The sequence below is a fragment of the Tupaia chinensis genome, unplaced genomic scaffold (assembly GCF_000334495.1).
Source record: "Tupaia chinensis unplaced genomic scaffold, TupChi_1.0 Scaffold000691_1, whole genome shotgun sequence".
Taxonomy (NCBI): Eukaryota; Metazoa; Chordata; class Mammalia; order Scandentia; family Tupaiidae; genus Tupaia; species Tupaia belangeri.
Genome location: NW_006160214.1, coordinates 722,649 through 745,250, shown reverse-complemented (window position 1 = coordinate 745,250; position 22,602 = coordinate 722,649). Strand labels below are relative to the sequence as shown.

The 22,602-nt window shown below is 40.4% G+C and overlaps 1 protein-coding gene across 3 annotated transcripts in view; it reads right to left on the bottom strand.

Moving 5' to 3' along the window:
* PRPF39 (pre-mRNA processing factor 39) overlaps positions 1-17,858 on the bottom strand; it is a 37,927-nt gene extending 20,069 nt beyond the window's left edge. The window contains exons 1-2 of one of the 3 annotated variants that reach the window (XM_027776643.1): positions 17,716-17,845; positions 10,671-10,720 (exon numbers count right to left, since the gene is read on the bottom strand). The gene's annotated coding sequence lies outside the window, so the exon portion shown is untranslated. Of the gene's footprint in view, positions 1-10,670; positions 10,721-17,715 lie in introns of all 3 variants that reach the window. The other 2 variants (XM_006160600.3, XM_014592449.2) reach the window with 2 other exon arrangements.
* Between the last annotated feature and the right edge of the window lie 4,744 nt (positions 17,859-22,602).

Genomic DNA, 22,602 nt, shown 5'->3' with positions numbered 1-22,602 from the left:
CAATTTGAGGAACTTTCCTGGCATGTGTACTTGCATGCTTTAAGTCCCAAGATGGAGAAACAGAGACGTTACTGTGGAATGACCGCACACTATGGGGAGATGCTTTCTCTTTTACCCTCTCTCTGGCCAGCACATACCCTCTGGTAATTAAAAAAAAATAAAAAAATAAAAAATTGCAGGGCATATCTCATGGTTTTTAAGTTAGGAATTAGTCTCAAAACTAAGCAGACTGGGACCAGCAGTTAGCGTAATGACTATGTCGCTGGACTCCCACGTAGTCGACCGCTGTTCACGTCCCAGACCCGGTGGCTTAAAACTCACGCCGGGCGCGTATGCGTGCATGCCCAAGATCCCAAGAGGAGAAGGGATTGCTGCGTGGCCATCCCCCCAGGGGGTGATTTCTCGCTTTCTGTCTCTCTGTCTGTCTGTCTGTCGAGTGCACGCGCCCTATGGCAAAAACCTCTCCAAAAAAAAGAAAAAAAAAACTAAGCAGACTATAAAACCAATTTATTCTTGGGACCAGCAGGTGGCGTGGTGGTTAAGGCAGTGGACACTCCCATATGGCCGACCAGGGTTCTCAAGTCCTGAATCTGGTGGCTTGCTTTCTCATTTCCTCTCTCTCTCACTCTCACCCTCTGTCTCTCTCTGGTCAAATCAAAATAAATAAATGAATAAAATAAGGTAAATAATCATTAAAAAAACTGATTCATTCTTAAAATGTACTCAGTATATACTACCATCTAATCTACAGTAGAGTATAATTTAAAAGATAATTAAGACTTAAAAGACAGCAAAGAAGTACAAATAACCAATAAAAATTAAAGGATTATATCTTTAGTGAGAAGGATATAAACATATTTCTTTAAAAGCATTCATTACAACTTCCTATTACAGTAAAAAGGGAAGAGGAATTTTAAAAGGACTGCTTTAATAAATGGAATACTCATACAATGAAATAAAGAATAATTAAAAAGAAAATAAATGTATCTGTTGATAAAGATATCCACAACACATATATCTGTAAGAATTTATACTAGATAAACTAAAATATTATAAAAAATATTGGTATTAACAGTTGTTCTTCCCACAAAAGTGGGATGGGGGCTGATGGTGGAGATAAAAATGCAATGGTCTGCAAGACAGACCCACATAGGAAAGCTACCAGTTTCTATCAGGAAACCTCCGTGAGTACACTGGACACAGCAGGTTGTGGCCATAATCCAGGGCTGGCCTAAACTGGAAGTGTACCACAGCACGCAGACCCTTTTGAAGGTACTGTCCCTCCCTCTCTCTTATTCTTTCTCATGTAAAAAGTGAACTTTTAAAAAGTGAGTGGAGGAGCCTGCAGGTAGTGTGGTAGTTAAGGGTGCTGGACTCCCACAAGCCCAACATGGTTTGAGTCTCAAACCTGGTGGCTTGCTTTCTCATTTTCTCTTTCTCTCTCTCTCGTTCTGTCTCTCTCTGGTCACACTGGAATAAGTAAATAAAGTTTAAAAATGAAACTTCATTAAAAAAAAAAGTGAGGGGGAACCAGCAGTTAGCGTAATGGCTATGTCGCTGGACTCCCAAGTAGTCGACCGCGGTTCACGTCCCGGACCTGGTGGCTTAAAACTCACGCCAGCCGGGGAACCAGCAGTTAGCATAATGGCTATGGCGCTGGACTCCCACGTAGTCGACCGCGGTTCGCGTCCCGGACCCGGTGGCTTAAAACTCACGCCGGGCGCGTGTGCATGCGTGCCCAAGATCCCAAGAGGAGAATGGAGGAGAAGGGATTGCGGCATGACCATCCCCCCTGGGGGGTGATTTCTTGCTTTCTGTCTCTATGTCTCTCTCTGTCTGTCTGGCGAGCGCACGCGCCCTACAGTGAAAATCTCTCCAAAAAAAAAAATAAAAAAAAAAACTCACGCCAGGCGCGTGTGTGTGCATGCCCAAGATCCCGAGAGGAGAATGGAGGAGAAGGGATTGCAGCGTGACCATCCCCCCTGGGGGGTGATTTCTCGCTTTCTGTCTCTATGTCTCTGTCTGTCTGGTGAGCGCACACGCCCTACAGTGGAAAAAACCTCTCCAAAAGAAAAAAAACAAGTGAGTGGAGTGCGTTACTCTTTTTGTTTACCATCAAGTATTTAACTGGATTGAGGAGAAAAAAAGCTATGGGTTGGTTGGTTACATTTTTGTTATTGTTACTGTTGTTGCAATTTAAAGACAATTTTAAAAATCTGGATTTCAGGCATGCTCTCTGGTCTGGTGGTTAAGGCAGCCAGAGTCTACATGTCTGAATGTATGGTCCAAAACCTGGCCCTAGTGTCTTAAGAAACACACTTGGCATGTGTGTGTGCATGTCCAAAATCCCAACAGTGTGAAGAGGAAGGGATGGAATAAGCATGCTCTGCAGGGGTGTGCTTTCTCCCTCTTCCCTTCTCTCATCTCTATCTCTGCCAAGCATACATGCCCCCTAGCAATTTTTTTTTTAAATATATGGTTTCATAATAGTCTGCACAGAAATTGTCAAATTTTCCTCCAAATGCAGCTATTAAGCTGTTTAAAACAAATACAGATTCCTTGGCCAGTGATTCTAAGGTCTAGGCTAGGGTCCAGAAAGTTGAACTGCTACCAAGATATCTAAACAATGGGTCATTTGAGAAAGTTATGATACATTTTTGCATAGAAAAATACGTCATGACTTTCCTGACGACCTAATAATTCAAAGGCACAGAAACATATTCATGGGTAAACTCTGAATAATGGAACTTCTGGGTCATAAAAAAAGTGTATATTAAATTTGAGAAGGGTTGCCCCTGTGGCCTAGTAGTTAATGGAACCAGACTTCACATGGCTGACTGTGAAAAACCTAAGTGCATGTGTGTGCATTTTCCAAATTCCAAGAGGGTAGAGAAATAGAGAAGGGAGTGCTTTCTCCCTCTCCCACTCTGGTGGTCCACTCCTAGTTCCAGCCAGCACCAGATCATGGGCACACATACACAGGCACCCTCTGGCAATCAATCAATCAATCAATCAATCAATTCAGGAAGTTGCTGACAATTTACCTGTAGTGCTGTAAGTTACATGGCCGATTGTAGGTTCAGACTCCCATTGCCCTCAAACACATTAGATACTCAGGCACCCAAAATCCTGCCTAGCTGGAGAAGGGAACTACAGTATGAGAAAAACTGTTGAGGCTACCTGTCTCTGTCTTGTATACTCTGGTGCTCTCTTGCACTCTGTCTCATGCTTTCTCTTCGTGAAGATTAAAGTGGGCCAGCCAGTGGCATGATGGTCAGGGCAACTAGATCCCATATGGCCTAGTATGTGGTTTGAGTCCCAGACTGAGCAGCTTTAAATACACGCCAGCAGCATGTGTATGTGTGTCCAAAATCCCAAGAGGAGAATGTAGAAGAGACTGCAGCAGGGCCATACCCTCTGGGGGTGGAGGAGAATGCTTTCTCAGCTTTGCTCCCTCTCTCCCTCTCCCCCACTGGAAAGTCTTCAAGCCTTACAGCAAAAACTAAAAATTAAATAAGCCAGTAAAAACTGACAGGAATTTTAAAAATAGTAAAATATAGAACTTGGTGTTAACTTTGAAAAATTACAGGTTTTGGAATAGCAGGAAAAAAATGAGAAATTATTCCAAAATGCAGCACAACTGATTTGAGAGAACTCCTCTTCACAGTAGACAAGAAGGCGGATATGATCACGAACAAAAAGACAAGGCAGAGGTAGACTAAAAAAAGAGCCAGACATCCCTAATTATGTGGCTGTCCCCCATGAGGAATGCCTCCTCTCTTAATCTCTCTATCTCTGGGAAATGCATGTATCCTCTAACAAATTCAAGAGAGAGAGGGAAGAAAATAGAAAGACAGAGAGAGAGAGAAAGACCACTATCCAGAATAGTTTGTATTAGCGAAGTAGAAGGATAAGAAGCAGAACAAGCAAGCTCTAGTCAGATTATGAACAGAGGGATTTGAGAAGAAATGATAAGAAAAAGAGATCTAGTTAGTATATAATAGAGCCAAGTCCAAAGTATTAAGACTACCAGAAAAAATAAGGTATCTCTATTTGAATGACTCAGATTAATTTCATCAACATTAATTTAAACCATTCTGGTCCTAGGAAAAGGCAAAGAAACAATTCAATTTGTTTTACTCTCTCCTTCTTCTTTGGAGAAAAGACATACTTTAAGACAAATTTTCCCATGCAAGTTAGTCATCATTTTTTTTTTTTTAAAGAGGTTTATGGTACCAGCAGATGACATGGTGGTTAAGGCACTGGACTTCCACATAGCCAACCACAGTTCAAGTCCCTGACCTGGCAGCTTACTTTCTCACTTACCCTTTCTCTCTCTTTCTCTGTCTATCTCTGGTCAAATTAAAATATAGTAACAAATGGAATTAAGTAAATTTTTCTTTTTTTGAAAGAGGCTTAGGGACCAGCAGCTGGCGTAATGGCTATGTTGCTAGACTTCCATGTAGTCAACCGCGATTCAAGTTCCGGACCCGGGGGCTTAAACTCACACCAGGCACGTATGCGTGTGTCCCCAAGATCCCAAGAGGAGAATGGAGGAGAAGGGATTGCAACATGGCCATCCCCCTGGGAGGTGGTATCTTGCCTTCTGGCTCTCTGTCTCTCTCTCTTTCTGGCAAACGCACGCACCCTATAGCAAAAACCTCTCAAAAAAAAAAAAAAAAAAAAAAAAAAAAAAAAAAAGGTTTATGTCTTCTATGAGCAAGAGAAAGAGAGCATCTCAAACAGGTCTTCAACAGTGATCCACTCCCAGTTCCAGCCAGCACCAGATCATGGGCACACATACAGTCAGCACTCCCAGCGAAGTCTCCAGATATGAACCCAGTACCCTCCCAAGTGAATCAGTCTTTTTATTGTTCTGCTCGGCCACTGTCCCACCCCCAATTTGCAGATTTTTGTTTCATGGCTCAATCATTAAAAAAAAAAAAAAAGTAGCTGAGTCATTTGCTGTAATACCTACTCTATTCAAACTACATATTTAAGTGGGACATAAGGGTTTCCTCTGGAATCAAGGAATTTACCACACCCCTGCAACTTCAAAGACCATCAATTACTTCACAACCTGCAATTATAGTGCTGAATAAAAACTAAGAACATCAGCTTTACCCTCAGGGAGATCATTTCAATAATTATGTCATAAATTAAAGGTCCAAAAGAAAAAAAAAAACTGAAAAAAAATTTAGAGAGATTTTTGCTATAGGGCAGATGCACTTGCCTGAGAGACAGAGAGATAGAAAGAGAAATCACCCTTTGGGGGGATGGCCATGCCACAATCCCTTCTCCTCCATTCTCTTCTCAGGATCTTGAGGATACACACACATTCACTTGGTGTGAGTTTTAAGTCACCGGGTCTAAGACTCAAACCACAGTGAACTACATAGGAGTCCAGTGACGTAACCATTATGCCATCTCCTGGTTCCAGTTATTTAGTAAGATTTTTTTCTAACATATTTTTTATAGTGCATCAATTACTAGTACTAGATTATTCTTAACAATAATCAGTAATCTCCAGCTAGCAATGTAAAATGACAAAAGACACAGAATAACCATTAAAAACGAAGACAATGCTGTGATACTGTCTTTATAGCAGACAAGTAGATCAAGGGGAGAGAATACAGTCAGAAATAAACTCTCTAGTCAAATAACCTTCAGCAAGGTTCCAAAACTATTCAAGGAGGAAAGGGCAGTCTCTTCAACAAATGTTGGGAAAACTAAAAGTCACATGCAAAGGAATGATGCAGGACCCTTATTTTAAACCATATACCAAAGTAACTGGAAATGCATTAAAGACCTTAGTGTAAAAACCTAAAAACCATAAGATTCCTAGGTAAAAACAGGAGAAGAACTCCATACTGGACTTGGCAATTATTTTATTTATATAATACCAAAAGCACAGGCAACAAAAGCAAAAATAGACAAAGAGCACTACATCAAACTTAAAATTTTTGGTATATCAAGGGGCACCATAAGCAGAGAAAAAGGCAACCTACAGACTGGGAGGACATACTGATTATAATATAACTAAAAGGGGTTAATATCCAGAATATATAAAGAACCCCAACAATTCAACAAGAAAACATCAGATAACCTGATTAAATATAGGCAAGGAAATTGAATCAGACATTGTATGGTCAATAAACAAATGGCCAGTAAGTGTATGTAAAGATGCTCAAAATCACTAAATGTCAGAGAAATGAAATTCAAAGCCACATAAGAGATACTGCCTCTTACACATCAGAATGGCTAAAATATAAAAAAGAAAATAGCAAGTGCTGAACAGATGTAGAGAAACTGGAACTCTTAAGCACGCCTGGTAAGAATGTAAAATCAGGGGGACCAGCAGTTAGTGTAATGGCTATGTCGCTGGACTCCTATGTAGTCACTGTGGTTCATGTCCCGGACCCGGTGGCTTAAAACTCACACCGGGTGCATGTGTATGTGTGCCCAAGATCCCGAGAGGAGAATGGAGGAGAAGGGATTGCTGCATGGCCATCTGTCTCTATGTCTCTCTCTCTGTCTGGGGAGCGCACGCACCCTATAGCAAAAACCTCTGCCAAAAAAAAAAAAAGAATGTAAAATCAGGGGCCAGCAGGTGGCCTAAGGGTTAAGGTGCTGGACTCCCACATGGTCAACCTCAGATCAAGTCCCACACCCAGTGGTTTGAAATTCATGCTGGGTGCATGTGCATGTGTGCCCAAAATCCCACAGAGAATGGAGAAGGAAATGAGGTGTAGTCATCCCCCAGGGGGTGATTTCTCTTTCTGTCTCTCTGGCAAGTGCACGCACCCTAAAAACAAAACAAAACAAAATACTCTCTAAGAAAAAAAAAGAATGTAAAACCATGGAACAACTATGGAAAATAGTATGGCAGTTCCTCAAAAAATTAAGAAAACCACATGATCCAGCAATTTCACTTTTGGGATATGTAAAAAACAAAACAAAACAAAACAAAACAAAAAAAACCTGAAGATCAGCTCTTAAAGAGATTAACTGCACATCTGTGTTCATAGCAGCACTATTCACAAAAACCGGCAGGTGAAGCAATCTCTATAGGAGGGAGAAATGCAGAAGGGATGTGGCAAGACCATGACCTATTGGGGGTGTGCTTTTTCCCTCTCTTCACATCTCACTTAGATGAGCAATTAAAAATTAATTAATTATGTCACATGCTACAATATGATATGGATAAACCTTGATGTCATTGTGATAAGGGAAATACTGTATGATTCCACTCAGATGAATCTAATTCAAATCTCTCTCTCCATGTGTCTTTCACTTATGGAATAAACTTCAAAATAAAAAAGAATCTGTCGCTTATACCTACTAGTTTAATTTTCACTTCTGGGGACATCCTTTCTAAAATTATGTTATTATTTTTTAATAATTTAGACCTGTTCATCTTGTCTAGGTTTGTCTATTCTGAATCAAAGAATTCCTTTCACTTATCTACTAGGTTGATCCCATCCGTAACAGCTCAAGTCCTTTTTCTTTCTTGATTTATTGCCTCTGTTAAAGAATCATTTCTCATTATATAACTTCTTTTTTTGTAATTTTTTTTTTTTTGGAGAGGTTTTTGCTATAGGGCGTGTGCGCTCACCAGACAGAGAAAGACAGAGAGGCAGAAAGTGAGAAATCACTCCCCAGGGGGATGGCTATGCCGCAATCCCTTCTCCTCCGTTCTCCTCTAGGGATCTTGGGCACACATGCACAGGCGCCCGGCGTGAGTTTAAGTCACCGGGTCTGGGACTCGAACCACAGTCGACTACATGGGAGTCCAGCAACATAGCCATTATGCTAACTGCTGGTCCCTCATTATATAACTTCTTGAAAAAGGGTATACAGAAGGCCAGCCTATTGTTTGGTGGTTAAGATGGCTGGAACTCAAATGGGTGACAGCATGGTTTGAGTCCTGAATACAGTGGCTTGGGAAACATGCTGGGTACGTGTGCATGTGTACCCAAAATCCAGAAAGGAAGAAGAGGTGGAAGACAACAGACTACTATGTGAACATGCCCCATGAGGTGCTTTTTCTCTCTCTCTGGAGAGCACTGGTAAATTAAAAGGCAAATGAAAAAGGGCATATAGGGAGGAAAAATTAAAATTTTCCAATTCTAAAATTCTCAAAACTAAATGATAAATTGTCTGACTATAAAATTGTAGAGTGAGGGGCCTGCAGGTGGCAGGGTGGTTAGGGGTACTGGACTCCCACATGGCTGACCACTGTTCAAGTCCTGGACCTGGTGGTTTGCTTTCTCACTTTCTCTCTCCCGCTCTCTCGCTCTGTCCCTCTCTGGTCAAATTAAATAAATAATAAATAAAGCAAAAATAAAATAATTTTTAAAATTCTATATTGAAACGCATTTTTTTCTTAGTATCTTGAATGACTCTACTTATTGTCTCCTAGCATTTGGTGTTGCTGATGAGGAAGTCTGATCCCATTTTTACTCCTTATCCTCTATGCAATCAATTTTTCCTTAGTGAAAGTTTATAATGCACTTTAAAAATTTATTTTTAGGGACCAGAAGTTAGCATAATGGCTATGTCGCTGAACTCCCACGTAGCCGACCGCAGTTCGAGTTCCAGACCTGGTGGCTTAAACTCACGTCAGGTGCATGTGCGTGCATGCCCAAGATCCCGAGAGGAAAATGGAGGAGAAGGGATTGAGGCATGGCCATCTCCTCTGGGGGGTGATTTCTTGCTTTCTATCTCTCTTTCTGGCGAGTGAACATGCCCTATAGCAAAAACCTCAAAAAAAATTTTTATTGTTATTGTTATTATTATTGTTGTTGTTTAATTTACTATAAGGCACGTGGATTCACCAAAAAGAGACAGAGAGAGAGAGCAAAAAAAAAAAAAAAAGTAAGAAAACAAGCTGCCAGGTCCAGGACTTGAACCATGGTTGGGTATGTGTGAGTCCAGCCCCTTAATCACCAATCCAGCCCCTTAATCACCACACCACCTGTTAGCCTCTATAATGCACTTTAAATTTTCTTCCAGTCTCAGCACTATTTGCTTCTATCTTTTGACTGTTTTGGTCTCTCAAGAATAGTGATCTTGGGACCAGCAGTTAGCATAATGACTATGTCGCTGGACTCCCACATAGTTGACCGCGGTTCAGGTCCCAGATCTGGTGGCTTAAAACTCACGCTGGGCGCATATGTGTGTGCGTGCCCAAGATCCTGAGAGGAGAATGGAGAAGGAACTGCAGCGTGGCAATCCCCCCTCGGGGGTGATTTCTCGCTTTCTATCTCTCTGTCTGTCTCTGTCTGGCAAGCGCACGCGCCCTATAGCAAAAACCTCTCCAAAAAAAAAAAAAAAGAATAGTGACCTTTAAGTTCAGAAGGTGGTGTGGTGGTTAAGGGTGCTGGATTCACATGCCTGATTGTGGTTTGACTCTCGGACCCAATAGCTTGCTTTCTCACTTTCTTTCTCTCACTCTCTGTCTCTCTCTGGTCAAATTAACAATAAAGTTAAGTAAAATAATTCCTAAAAAAATAAAAAATAAAAAGAATAGTGATCTTCAAGCTTGTGTTCAAAAACAAGTGATAGGTATTACAAAACAAATTTAAAGTGAAACAGGGCTTGTCAATCGGTGGACCTCAGTGCACAATGACATTCTATTGAGAAGGGAGCCCAATAAACATCAGTGTTATACGTTTTCCTTTGGGTTACGTTTTCCCAAAAGAAAAACTTTTCAACTTAGGAAAATACAAGCAAGGAAAACAGCATTCTAGAGACACGTAACACAAATGGGACTGGTGGTCTTACCATTCAATATGCAACTTCTCACTTGATTTCCAATTTTTTTTTAATTTTATTATTTTTATCATTATTTTCTAATTTGCTAACATGCACTCATCAGAGAAAGACAGACACAGTGAGAAAGCAAGCCACCAGTTCTGGAGCTTGAACTGTGGTCAGCCAAGTGGGATTTGGGCACCTTAACCACCGTACCGCCTGCTGGCCCCATCAATTTCTAATTTTCATTAAGATCCTTCACCCCATCTCATCTCCTATTAACCATGCCAAAACTTTTCTGGTTTCACTCTCACCAAATAAGCATCCAGATTTTTGGAAAATCTAGTATACTCCAGACTTTTAACCATTCCTACTTTTTTTCTTTTTACTTTTATCTACATTTATTTTATGCTAACTTTATTCCCATGCCATAAGTTTTTGTATCTCCAGTTTCTTCTGGGATATATTTTACTTCTGTGCAACTTCCTCTTCTGGTTTAGGAACAACTTGCTCCTTTTCAGTGAGGATCACCTTGATGTGGCAGGAGAAGCTCATTTATGGGTTAATCTACCCATAAGCTCTGTAAGTTTGGATGGCTCATCCTGGGTGCTCTGTTCACCTGAATATGCTCAATGATCAGAGAATGCACATCTAACCCCTTAAGTTCAGCATTACCCTCTGCATTTAAAAAAATTATTATTTATTTAATTTAATTTATTATTATTCTTCAACTTGACTACAGAAAAAAAGAGAGAGAGTGAGAGTGAAAAAGCAAGCCATCAAGTCCAGGAATTGAATCGTGGTCAGCCAAGTGAGAGTTCAGTGCCTTAACCACCTCACCACCAGCCAGCCCCTAGCCTCTGCAATTTTAAGCATGAGCAGCAAAAATTCAGCACTCTTTTTTGGCCACCAACCTTGTGTCCAGCCGCACTGTCTGGCCTGGGCACATCTACCAACTCTACCACTGTAACAACAGAAAAGAACACATTACTTGTGTAAAGTGAGAGCCTTCAGATACCTGGTGGTCTTTTGGATATGCATAACCTTGATGGTCTGGGCACTTTCACAGGTGTTCTTAAAATAAACACAAAGATCTGAACCTCTTAATTTGTAGGACTTTATGGGGTTCTCTGGGTCAAGTGAATAGCGAAGATCAGGCCGCTTACAAGAGCTTAAATACTTAACATGAACAAAGGTGTGCATTGTAGCATTTTTTTTCTAAGAAAATAACCATTTATTGGTATACTATGTAGTGCAGCTACATCACTCCAACAGAGGTAGTAATTTATCAAAATATCCTCATTGCCACAACCAATGGTCAGTTTTAACCTAAAGGATCTCTATTGATTCTCTACACCCCTTTTTAAAATGTTTATACCTCCAATAATGAATTTATTATGATACCACAGTATCCTAATCTCCTCACCTCATTTATAATTGCTCCCCCTTTTCATTCTCTTAAGTATTTGTTTTGCATTTCTATTATCACTCCTAAAATAACCTGAATATATAACCATTATTTTTGTTCATGTATATACCATTATTTCTGTTCATGTATATTCTCATAATTTAAGACTATAAGCAACCAAGTATATTTCTTCATCCCCTTCACTACCACTAACAAATCTCCCAATCTAAAGGCATCTATAACCACATCCACATTGTTCCCTTGATCACAACAGATGAAATTAACTCTATCAAAGGCCAAACCCAGAACTCATGACTTGGATCACTTCTCCTATCCCCTTTCTCAAGAATTTTTGTTTTGGGGACCAACAGTTGGAGTAATGGCTATGTCGCTGGACTCCCATGTAGTCGACTGCAGTTCGAGTCCCGGACCCAGTGGCTTAAACTCACACTGGGCGTGCATGCTCATGATTCTGAGAGAAGAATGAAAGAGAAGGGATTGTGGCATGGCCACCACCCTTGGGGGGTGATTTCTCACTTTCTGTCTGTCCTTCTGGCAAGCGCATACACCCTATAACAAACTCTCTTCCAAAAAAAAAAAAAACAAGGGAACCAGCAGTTAGTGTAATGGCTATGTCACTGGACTCCCATGTAGTCGACTGCGGTTCGCGTCCCGGACCCGGTGGCTTAAAACTCACGCCGGGCGCGTGTGCATGCATGCCCAAGATCCCGAGAGGAGAATGGAGGAGAAGGGATTGCGGCGTCACCATCCCCCCTGGGGGGTGATTTCTCACTGTCTGTCTGTCTCTCTCTGTCTGGTGAGCGCACGTGCCCTACAGCAAAAAAAAAAAAAAAAAAAAAATCAATAAATTCAGTCTGACACTCCACTACTCAATTTCACAGTGTAAAAGTCAATGTCCTTCCAATGAATCATTACACCTTCTCCTACCATTTATCTTCTTGATCTCATCTTCTACTACTCTCAACCTCTCATTCAGTTTCAACCACAATGAGATCTTGCCTCTCTCAAAAAGACCACATTCTCCAACCTTGGAGACTTTGCACTGCTATTCTTTCTGTCCAGAATTATCTCCCAGATGCTACTTTCCACACCTCTTTTAAGCCTTTGCTGAAAGGTCATCTTCTCAATGAGACCTACTTTGGCCACTCTTATTTAAAATTTAACTTGCTCCCCTCTCCAGAACACCTGATTCCCTTTACCTTCACTTACTCTTACTCTTTTATGCACAGAATGTATTATATCCTAAACAGTGAATAATTTACTTATTATTACTGCCTACTATGAGAATTAACCAGCCCTGGAGCCAGGTGGCAGTACAGTGGTAACATAACTGAATTCACTTAGGCATGGTCCTGGGTTCTCATCCCAACAGTTTTCTGAGCAAGCTGGATGTGTACATGCTCATAATCTGGGCCAGATAAGACGGGATGAAGCACGGCATGAGGATCTTGTTGAGTTGCCTTTCTTTCTCTCAAAGAATAGAAAAAATTAAAACAAGAAGAATTAACCACCTGTTTTTTAGTCACACTATTACTGTTATACTTTAAGGAATTAATCATTATCTCCTCCCCTATGTCAAGAATTTTCCAAACTGTAGATCAGTTCAGACCAGTTTCTTTTTTGTTTGTTTCAATGGAAAAATCTAACAGAAAAATTTTATCACAGTTCTTTGTACATAGTAAAACCATACTTTTTTTTTTTTTTTAGAGGTTTTTGCTATAGGGTGCGTGCGCTCACCAGAAAGACAGGAACCAAGAAACCTTCCTCCAGGGGGGATGGCCACACCGCAATCCCTTCTCCTTTATTCTCCTCTCAGGATCTTGAGCACATACACACATGTGCCCAGCGTGAGTTTAAGCCACTGGGTCTGGGACTCGAACCGCAGTCGACTACATGGGAGTCCAGCGACATAGCCATTACGCTAACTGCTGGTCCCAAACCATATTGTGTTCATATTTTTTTTTTTAACTTTTTTGCCACAGTGCACATGCGCTCACAGGAGAGACAGAGAGAAACAGTAAGATGGCAAGTGAGAAATCACCTCTCCCCAGGAGGGAGGGGGGATGGCCATGCAGTAATCCCTTCTCCTTCATTTTTCTCCCAGGGCTATGGGAGCATACACACAGGTGTTCAGCATGAGTTTCAAGCCTCCAGACCTGGAACTTGAACTTTGGTCATCCATGTGGTTGTCCAGCACCCTTCACTACACCACCTGCTGGTTCTGTTTTCATATTTCAACACAACTATAACCACACATGTTCAACTCAACTATTATATATTAAGTTGCCTGGCACACAGAATACACTGATTATTTTTGAAAGAAAGACTGAATCAATGAATGAAGACCTATCATCATGTACTTCATGATGAGTTATCAGTAAGAGATGGCATTTATTGAACGAATATTGTGTTAAATGCCATTTTCCCATTTTAAAGGATAAGGAAAACAAAATTTATTAAGATTAAATAATTTCTCCAAGTTTATATGAGTGGTAAAGATAACAGTCAAGTTTCAACCCATTCTAACACCAAATTCTATCCTCTTCTCTATTAACTTAAGCTCAGACGCTCTATTTTTGTTGAGTTGCTTTTGTTTTCAATTCCATTTTCAGCTTAAGGACCTCAGTGAATGCAATTTCTTCTACCTGAAATGCTCTCTCATACTTCTATCCCACTCTACATTCTCATTTAGTTCTAACTAAAGTCTATTCATTCTTCCGGGTAAAGTTAAAACGTCATTTCCTGAAATGGTCTTAAATAAATAAGAATATTCTAAACATCATTTCCTCACAGGTCTTAAATCAATTATATTATTCCCACTATTAGGTTACGAGCATCTATCTTTTTCTCCATAACACAAAACTCAATACATCTGTGATACTTGTTCAATGTTCATTTTCCATATTAGATTATAAATTTCTCAAAGGTAAGGACCAGATCTACCAGTTGCACAAAACTCAATTCATTTGAATAAAAAACAAATAGCAGGGTCAGTAGATGGCATAAGGGATTATGTTGTTAGACCCCCCACAGGGTCACCTGTGGTTGGAGTCCCAGACCCAATGGCTTGAAAATCACACAGGGTGTGTGTCCCTGCATGTCCAAAATCCCGGGAAGAAAATGGAGAAGGGATTGCAGTGTGGCCACCACTCCTAGGGATGATTTCTCACTTTCCCTCATACTATTTGTCTCTCTCTCTCCAGTGAGCACAAATACCCTATGGCCCGTGCTTAGGTCCATGTGCATGTGTGTGCACACGTGCACCCAAGATCCCAAGAGGATACTGGAGAAGGGATTAAGGCAAGACCATCACCCCTGTAGTGTGATTTCTTGCTTTGTGTTTCTATGTCTCTGTCTCTCCAGTGAGCCCATGCATTCCTGCTTTCTGTCTCTGTCTCTTGGGCGAGCACACGTGCCCTATAGCAAAAACTCTCTCTTAAAAAAAGAAAATTTGGTCTGGTTACTAATTAGCTTTGGGCAAGTTTCTTAAGCTCTTTAGTCTTCATTCACAAAATAATCACACATACCTTGCTATTTCAATGAACTATCCCCTTCTTTTCATTTATACTACTATCGTTGTAATTTAAATAATTATTATCTCTCCTCTAGAGCAATATTTTTCAAACTGCAGCCTGATTCAAATAAATTTCACTTGTTTTTAAATGGAAAAAACAAAATATAAAACAATAAATCAGAGTATCTGCACATACTGTGGTCATAATGTTGAAACACATATACAATTCCATTACTATTTACTGGGTAGCAATGTCACATGTACATGCTATGGGGGGTTCCAATAAAAAATCTGAAAAACATCACTACAACTGCCATCAGTGAACTATTAGGTTGTTTGGAAAGTCATGCCATATTTTTCTATTTTTCTATACAAAAATTCATCATGACTTTCCTGATGACCCAATAACATTACTAGAGTATTCAATTCAGTGAGAAAGAGACATTGTTGGTTTTGCTTGATGCTCTATCTCTAGAACCAAAAACAGTGCCTGGCATATAACAGCACTATAAATATCTTTGAACACGTGAGTAATATGTCCAGTCTCAACTATCTAAACCTATTAATCCTGTATCTTCCTCCACATTGCTAGTTCCAAAGCTACATGCTTCATACCTGAGCTTTGGCTCATGCCTTGGTACATGCTGTTCCCTTAGACTAACAAAACTCCTTTTTTCTCAACTCACCAAAACAATTGATGTCTTTTTACTGAAGTTAGTATTCTTTCTTACAGAATCATAAGATAGGCATAAAGTATACATGTATAGAAGAAAATATAAATTATAAATATGCAGCACATGAAAAGATATAGTTCTTCTACGTCATATATTTTACTTTTAGCATAATTACGATATACATTAAACATCTGACTAAGCATGCCATCTTAAACTTTCAAGTTTGTTTGAAGATGACTTAACAGTAAATTAAAAAATGGAACAATTGATCTAATTTTTTTTATTTTTTTATATAACTCTAGTGCCTACAGAGGTACTCAAAAATTATAGCATTGGTTATTCTTTTCCATAAACAAAGCAGTATTAAAAAATTTAAAGTCATAGGGACCAGCAGTTAGCGTAATGGCTATGTCGCTGGACTCCCATGCAGTCGACTGTGGTTCGAGTCCCAGACCCGGTGGATTAAACTCATGCCGGGCACCTGTGCGTGTGTGCCCAAGATCCCCCGAGAGGAGAATGGAGGAGAAGGGATAGCGGCGTGGCCATCCCCTCTTGGGGGGTGATTTCTCGCTTTCTATCTCTGTCTCTGTCTGTCTGGCGAGCGCACGCACCCGATAGCAAAAACCTCTCCCCCCAAAAAAAAGAAAAAAAAAAAAGAAAACAATTTAAAGTCATCACTGAAGATCAAAAATTATGGGTTTGGGCATTGAAAATTAACAACTTTGCAATCCAGAAGTCACTCTGTACCTCATCCACAGATAAGCCAATTTGAAGATTTGGGCTGTAAGAAGAAAAGAGACTAGTTTTTACAAATGGTTTTAGAGGCTAAGCAGAATGTTACAGACTGACTTTTTAAAAAGTTTCTACACATTAAACACTATATTCTAGAAACTGGACTTTGTATATGTATTTACATAAACATCTGCATTATCTTCAGATCTTTGAAAAAAGTTACCATTGGAGTGCAGCTACTACTTTCTTCCTCCTCTAGTTATTTTTCTAAAAAGTTTCATGTAGAATTATTTGTTAGCATACGGATTGTTGTTTCTCTTGAAAAATACATGATAAAATGACTTATAAAATCCTTTCTTACTCAACTATAAAGTAAGCAAGTAAAACTATTACCAAATATTTTCAGATTAAAATATTCTGCTTTTCTAATTCTCACTTTAATTATCCCATACCATCTAATTAGCCATTTTGGTCAATCACTAATTATTTCAGAGTTCACAGTCAAAGAACTAGTTTTCTTTAGAACTCCTATCAGTCCCTTTATCCCTGTCAGACAGTGAACTGTAGAAAGTTCCAAGTTTTTCAACTATAGAATAAGGTTTAAAATCTGGGAGCAGGGGAACCTGACAGCAATTGTTTATTATTTTTTCAACCCACTAAGGCTCCTATAGAGCCCCAAACCCTGAACTTCACAAAAGAGCTTTGTACTTCCCTTAGGAAACTTGCTAATGCTAAAGCTTCTTCCCCCTTTCCAGCTCTAGAAAACTTTGACATGTTTCTGAACAAATTAGACCACTGCCAAGTAACTTGAAATCCTCAAACAGAAGACAACATGATTGTCAAACTAAAAAGCAACATTTGAATTTGTATAAAATTACATGGTATTATTATACAGCATCATTAATAATACATTAAGCAGTACTATTTATTAACTTCAAGTACTATCCATTATTATCTGTATTAACTTATTTAAAGATCTGACTTTAGAACAGGAAAAACACGGGTGCCAATCTGGTTACAAAGATAAGCATTCTTAAATAGATTTCTTCAAAAGATCCTACTAGGGCCTTTCATGTCTAGTTTTTCTATTTCCATCCTATGCTGCCACAAGTTCTGGTTCATCTTTAGTGTGCTGTGACTTAGTATTGCTTCCGTAGTCAGAACGCAGAACGCAGAATGTGTCCTCAAAGGCCATGCTTTTTATTAATAGAATTTGTATTCTATCCTCCCAATCATCTGGCGGCTAACAAGCCCCTTCCACTTCTAGTCGTCCCAGCTACATTGGCTTCCAGCTCTCGGGGAAGCAAGGACTTCAGACTTACTACTCCCAACCTCTTTCTAAATCCAGGTGAGGGAGGTCCACACGTTCCCGCCCGACATAAAGCGCAGTCAAGAGAAACGTTAGGTCTAAGAAAAGAAACCTCGCGCTGCTCCACCCAACAGGTGGGAAGAAGAAAGGAATCGCCAGCTGGGCGCCGAGTCCAAGCCAGGCCGCAAACAGGGCGGGAGAGGGAGGCCTCGGCCCAAACGCGGCCTGAGACACCGCAGGCCCCTTTCTGCCGCTAGTCTCCCCCCCGCCACCACGTTCCGGGGAGCCCGTCCCACCTGACCTTACGATGGATGCCACTCGATGCCATGAGCCGAAGCCTGAGCCAACCTAGCCGATGATGGCACTTCCACCGCCTCAGTCCTCAGTCACTGCAGCAGCCGCCACCAGCGCCAGAGCCACCTCGCCGACGACGTTGTGCGCATGCGTGGTGTCCCAGGAGGCGAACCAGTCACGTGGCCTCGCGGCGCGCAGGCCTCGCCCTCCTTGGATCGAGGCTGCCCTGAGGCCACAGCCCCGCCCCGCGCCGGCGAAGGCGGTGGCCGCTGCTCCTCCTTGGCGTTGCTTGGGTAAGCACTTACCAAAACACTGACTTTAGGGCTTTTCCACCTCTGACCTTAAACACAGACAGCACCTGGGAAACTCCCCACCCTCTAAAAAGTAAACTATCGTTATTCTGTTTGGGGCAAATCCTCTAAGACTTGTTTGGCAATTGCCCAAGCTTTACCCATAAAAATTTTTACATGAGCAGAAATTCAGACTTAAATCCCAAATCCGAAAATAATATGGACTCTCGGCCTACTCGGGTTTTCTGAAGATGGACCAGTCATGAACTTAAGAGGCTTAGGAAGCTGACCATTAAAAAAATACGTAAAATTACCCTCTAGATAAATGGAGGCAGTTTGTTTTTTGGAGAGGTTTTCGCTATAGGGCGCATGCACTCGCCAGAAAGAGAGAGACATAGAGACAGCTAGAAATCACCCCCCAGGGGGGATGTTCACAGGGCAATCCCTTGGCAATCCCTGTCCTCCATTCTCCTCTCAGGATCTTGGGCACGCACGCACACGCACCCGGCGTGAGTTTTAATACACCGGGTCCAGGTGGCAAACCGTGGTCGACTACGTGGGAGTCCAGCGACATAGCCATTATGCTAACTGCTGGCTCCCAATAAATGGAGACAGTTTTGTGTCAACAGTCCAAGCGGTTTTATTCACTTGTACCCCGTTGCCACATTTCAAAAAAAATATTTTTCTTTCAAATTTGGTCTCTTTCCGTTTAGTATGCTGTTATTAACTGGTAACATCCCAACACCATACATAACATCACTTACCATAGTCTTTTTCAAGGTTCAGTGGTATCACAACTGGGTTCCAGTTTCTTCTGGAATCTGCTCTAGAAGTGTTTGTACGTCAGAGGCTGTTTTACATCCAAAACCCTGCTAATCATAAATCCCCATCAACAAGACAGTTTGCTTCCCAGTATCAAAATCAATATTTTTACCGTTAGCCTTGCATTTTCATGAGACTGCACCTACTTGACCTTTCATTTGGTTCTTCAAGCAAGTTTGTTGAATCCTCTAACTGTGACTTTGCTTTTTTACAGGTTCGATCAGCAGCTTTTATATGTTTGCTCTGAGAAGAGGCAGTCAAGAGAACTACATAAAAGACAAGCTGGAGTGTGCTGCAGGTGCTGAAACTCAGTGGCTTTGACTGACTTAGCCCTCATCCTTTTCTGGATATTTCCGTCTTTCCTAAGGTGGCTTCAAATTCTTCATTAGAAAATAATATTGTTTCTGAGATCCCATCTCCTTTAGTGGTCAGTTTGTAAAAATCCACCTGCTGCTTCAGTGTTACTCATTGTGGATATTTTTTCCCTTTGTTAGTCTCCCTCTTACATTTCAACTCAGTGCTACTGCATTCACTCTCCTGCTTAAAACCCTCTGTTGTTTTTGTTATTGTTTACATGAAAAACCTAACTCTTTAGCATTGAAATATTTTCATAATTATGCCAGCTTCTCAGTGTTTCTGCGCCCTCCCATCTCCACCAAACCCACTTCTCTCAGAACTTTATGTCACACTTTTCCCTCTGTCCAGAATGTGCTCCCCCCACTGGCAAAAATGAAATATTTAAAAACTGATTTACCTTAATTGACTCTAAAAGAAAGTATATATCACAATTATAAGTTTTGGGAAGAAAAAAGATACAACAAAACTGTAGTTTAAGGGACAGTGGGCTAAAATACATTATTTAAAGTCAGGTGATCTCAAACACAGAATAGAGAGATTAGACAGATGGGGAAAAGCTGTTATTAAAATGTAATTTATGGGACCAGAGGATGACAATGGTTATATGGCTGGACTCCCACATGACTGACCACGAGTCCTGGACCCAGTGGTTTCAAACTCACACCAGGCATGTATGCATGCATGCCCAAAATACCAAGAGGAGAATGGAGAAGAAGAAATTGTGGCATGGCTATCTCCCTGGGGGATTGATTTCTCACTTTCTGTCTCTCTCTTTGTGTCTCCAGCAAGTGCATGCACCCTATAGCAACAATATCTCTCTCTAAAAAAAAAAGATGTAATTTATGAGAGGACTTCAGAAACTTTGTGGAGGGGCCAGCAGGTGGCATGGTAGTTAGAGCACTAGACTCCCACATGACCGACCATGGTTCAAGTCCCGAACTTGGTGGCTTGCTTTCTCACTTTGCATCTTTCTCTCTCCAGAGACTATGGCAAATTAAAATAATAATAAAAATAAAATTTAAAAATCTTTGTGGAAAAATTAAACTATGAGTTAATTTGATGCAAAATTGTTGATATACATGCACAGATTTTTTTAAAAGAATTATTTTATTTAACTTTATTATTATTTTCCAGTTTGATCAGAGAGAGACAGAGGAGAGAGAGAGAGAAAGTGAGAAAGCAAGCCACTAGGTCCAGGACTCGAACCACAGTCAGCCATGTGGGAGGGAGTCCAATGCCTTTAACCACCATGCCACCTGCCAGCCACATGCATAGATTTTAATAATACACAGTTACCATTAACTTTTTGAAGACCCCTTCCTATTTCTCCCATTTGTCCCTCTAGATCAACTGCTCTACTCTCTGGAAACTAACATTTTACACACTATATCAATAGGTACCCTCCTTGGTTTCTGGTTGGATCTGGCCTGAGTCCTGGCAGAATGAAAGAGAAGAGTGAGGGTATTTTTCCCCCAGCTCCATGTGGGGAAATCTGTGTTCCAATCTTAAAATTTTACTGTCTTCTTTCAGGTGCTAAGTTTCCCTAACCCTTCCTTTGTAAACACACACATACACACACACACACACACACACACACACACACACACAAAATCCCTTATGCACTTTAAAAATCATTCTGATTTTTATATTTCATCTGTTTCCTTCTAGGACCCTGTCTGATAAAAGAGCAGAATGTTACTTGTGATATCCAGTGTTAATCAAAATTTCCTTTTGGACTATTTAATATATTTGCTCTCAGGAATGGACTTTGTTTATGTATATTATAAATAATCCATCACTAAAATAATTGTGGTGGATCCTCTATTTGAACAATTCAGACACCCGTATTTAGTGTTTCTCATTACTGTTAAGCAAGTAAAATTAAAGCTGTGCCTATATATTTAAATCCAAATACAATATGAGTCTTATTTCCACTCCATTATTACTTGAACTTTAAGATTTAGCTGAAATGGTATCTATTCAGTTTAGTCTTCCTAATTTACTTACTTAGATCCTATGTTGCTCCTATTTCTGGATAACTTATTACATTATTAATTTGTATGTTTTCACACCTTTTGAAATGTCCAAATGAATTATTTGCATTTTAATGTCTAATTTCTTTCCATTTTTTTATTCCAGGTCTTTGTGCTTTCTGGTCACAGAGTTATGAAACTATGTGTATTTGATCTTAGATCTAGCCAATCTCAAGAACTAGGTCAGGGAAGGAAAGAATTACAAGGGGTCTTTGAGAAGTTCATGACAAAAGCATATTGTAAAAAAAATTATGGGGCCAGTCCTGTGATCTGATGGTTAAGAGAGCTGAATCCCACATGGCTAACTGTGGTTTGAATCCCAGCCCCGGTAACTTGAAAAACACATCAGGTGTATGAGCCTGTATGCCCAAAATCCTGACCGGATAGAGATACGGTGAAGGAACTAAGGACTGACCATACTCTATTAGGGAGTGTTTACCCCCCACCAACCCACCCCTCCAACTCTGGTGAGTACACATACTCTCTGGCAATTAAAAAAAAATGTATGCATATCAAAATCTTTTGCACCACAATAATTTATATTTTAATTCCATCTTTCCATGAACTTTTGAAGTTCCTTGAGTTTGGGCTCGATAGCTGAGTTTGAGGCACACTTCCTTCTCATTATAACCTGCTCATGTTCAAGAGATATTCAGTTCTCTTGTGGCCACTAAAAAAACAAAGAAGTGCCAAGAGAGAAAGGGGGTTCAATATGAAGGTGTTATCTCGGGCAGAAATTTCATGGCCAAAGGCAAATGGTCAAGTGTATAGAATTTGACAATGGACACCAGCAATTCAAGCCTAAAAGAATAGAGGGAATAGTGGCCCAAGCTGCATATAAGATATATGCATGCCACAGGACAAAAGATAGATATTGTAACTCAAACCACCCCTCAGTTAGTTAAAATGGAAGTGGGCCATGGTCTGGGGTATGCCAGACATCTTCCCGAAAGTAAATTACAAGTTGATTTGTCTTCTACCCTCCGCCAGTAAGAAAGATGCACAATGCTTGATGGATCTCTTTGGAGTCAGGGAAGAATATACATCCTTTGGTTGTGTTGCTCCCATTCATTTACTGGGTACCCCCATGCTGGCATGCGGTACTCACACTTTCTGGGCCTGGCTGAGGGCTGAAAGTGTATTGTGGCATCACCACCCCGTTGGGAATACTGTCTCTCACTCTCTCTCTTCCTTTCATGTTCTCTCTTGTCCTTGTGGAAGTAGTACATAAATGAACTCAAAAAAAAAAAAAAAAAAATCTCTAGCCAAGCCCTCACATTTTAGAAAAGAAAAAGCTGAGCCCCAGACCTGGCAAGTTATCTGTCTAAGATCACATGGCTAATTTCCTTAAAAGTTTAAAAAAAAAAAAAAGTTAAAAGAATATACCTGTGT